Here is a 2,531-nt window from a genome sequence, read left to right as displayed (position 1 = left end):
TCTAATGAATTTTGTATAAAGTTTTATATTCTATGTATGTCAGTATTAGTGAATTGTACAACAGTGGTGAGTGGATGAAAAACAGATAGGCTTGAAACCAAATGTATAGCTTTAAAGCCTAATTAGTATAGCTATCACATGATGGTTAATGGACCCCATATATACAGCCAGATTTGCACTGATATTCCATCTTGATAAAGCTTGGCAATGGGACCAAGCGAAAGCGCTTGATTTAAACTGTTATTTGTTTTTTATTTTGTCGAAGTATTGTGCTGAATAGCAAGATTTTAAAAAGCTTTTAGACAAGAGCATTAAAATTATCTACCACGTTCCTCCATTGACTGGTTCTTTGAGCAGTGGAAGGGTTGCTTTGGTGTTTTGCTGCTAACATTTCGACCTTAGATGATATGCCAACATCTCTTTTTTTTAACTGTTTTTTGTTCCAACGATACTGCACTTGTATTCCCATAGACAGTGCTCCCCAAGCAAAGTCTGAGGTGCCTGTGGTTACAGACTGCACTGTAGCTGGAATGGAAAATGGGAGTATGAATTCAGATAAAACAGTTTTTTCGACAAAAGCAGTTGCCTTTTTACAGATCCCAAAAGAAGGAATCTGGAATGCCAGGGGATATTGATTTTGGGATCATACAAATTTTAGGTACCAGGGCAATTCTCTTCCATTGCACTTTGGTTGGGCTGACCCCAGTGGTTTCTCAAAATGTAGGAAATTCAACTGTATAATTTATGGTAGTGGGTGACTGTGTTTGTTCTGTTCCCGATTTTTTTTTTTTTGGAGGGGGTAGGCATAATGGTTAAGGGTTTTGGCTCACAAAGGTACAGGGTTTGATTATGACCTGTGGTAATTGGTTACACTTGTAATAGTCTGCGGACTGACAGCCTAGTATTTACCTATGAACCTATAAACCTGTGAACTACTGAATTCGTCTTTTGTGGAGTCTGGCTAAAGGAATCATAAGAATTATGGATACCATGATTCTTAGTATCCTATGAAATTTCCTTGCTGAAGTTGTGGACCGAGTAGAAAAACTCAAAAATAAATCTACATATAGAGCTGTTTTCCTGTGGAAGAAAATCTCTTTGAACTTGGGTATCTATGAGATACCCCAAGAAAACAATCCTGTCAGAAGAACTCAAATAAGACTTTTGAATGTTCTCTTGAAACCCCAGTGAATGATATTTCTCACCCAAACTGACATTTTGAAAAAGACTCTATAAAGATAATAAGGTTATCTAAATAAGGAAAATGTGAATACCTTGCACTCTGCAAGAGGCTATACTTGGGCTAGATAGACACTTTGAGAATACCCACAGAACAGTTGAAAACCCAAAAGGTAATGCAGAGAACTAAAAGTGTAATCCATATACAGAAAACCATAAAAATGTTTGAAGTCTGAGGCAATAGTAATCGGATGATAAGCATGTTATAAATCTGCAATTACTAAGTAACTTTCATGGAGAATCAGAGATAAGGGACAGCATTCTGAATGTTTGAACTTTCACAAACTGCTTTAAAAAAGAAAGCTATAAGACTGGTCTCCAAGAGACTTATTTATTTTGTACCAGAAACATTTCTGAATAAAAACCTTTCTCTATCAGAGAAATAGCTTCTACTACCCCTTGGTCAGCAGTTGTTGGATGATAGGAGGGGAAAAAAGAAGTTTGGTCTGGTGGATGAGGAGGAATCCCCAGAAAAGGAAGGAGGGGTTACTATTGCCTTCTGTAACATTGATGTATCACTCATTTGTCTGAGATTATCTGTTGCCAAAGAGGAAAATGGAGAGCCAGATTTTGGGGAAGATTTAAAGGCTTGCCTGGATGGGGTGGAGGTGGAGCCCTGTGCAGATAGTCATTCAGACTTGATGGACTGTCCTTGATGGGGGGGGGGACTCTTCATTTCTTTTTGAAGCCCCTTGCAATTGTTATTTTGAACATCTGCTTGATAGAAGTTTGACATGTCTGCTTATTTTGCTTTTCATAAAATGATGCAGAGGCAGATTTAAAACTTTTAACAAACTTGGAGAAAGAAAGCTGAAAAATCTGAGTAACCCCCTTGAATCAGTTTTCTTCTCTTATTGCACCATTTTCAGGACTTCAGCAGCAGATGGCCCAGAAACAGTCTCGCTATCTAAAGGAGAATTAAGCATTTCAGCTTTAACATACTACCTTTAGTAGATTTTGAGTACATACCCAAGCAAACCTTCTCAACACTTTCAGTAGCAGCTGCTCCGGAAGAGGCATCAGATGAGTCATAAGCAGACTTCAGAGTGTTAGGTCATTGAGATAGAGAAGCAGTAAGTGTGTTCATATAAAATTTGTCCTCAGAAGAGGGTGAAGTGGATATAATGTTCTTCATATTTGCAAATGATACAATCAAGAACTTTAACGTGAGCTTGAAAATTAAGAATTCTAAAAATAAGTTTGGCAGAAGTATACACTTTTTTCGCCAAAATCTGTCAAAGGCTTTCCCATCCTTATCACAGGTGGAGGGATTAGCATTTAGCAGGATTTAC

At 37.7% G+C, this 2,531-nt stretch overlaps 1 non-coding gene across 1 annotated transcript; it reads left to right on the top strand.

The window, feature by feature from the left end:
• The first annotated feature begins 610 nt into the window (after positions 1-610).
• Positions 611-779, top strand: LOC122803679. Its single transcript, XR_006365138.1, has one exon. It is a non-coding gene; the product is annotated as a U1 spliceosomal RNA (small nuclear RNA).
• Positions 780-2,531: the final 1,752 nt, after the last annotated feature.

Source organism: Protopterus annectens, chromosome 5.part1, assembly GCF_019279795.1.
Source record: "Protopterus annectens isolate FY-2018-M chromosome 5.part1, PAN1.0, whole genome shotgun sequence".
NCBI classification, from domain to species: Eukaryota; Metazoa; Chordata; order Ceratodontiformes; family Protopteridae; genus Protopterus; species Protopterus annectens.
This window is presented reverse-complemented; position numbering and strand designations above follow the sequence as displayed.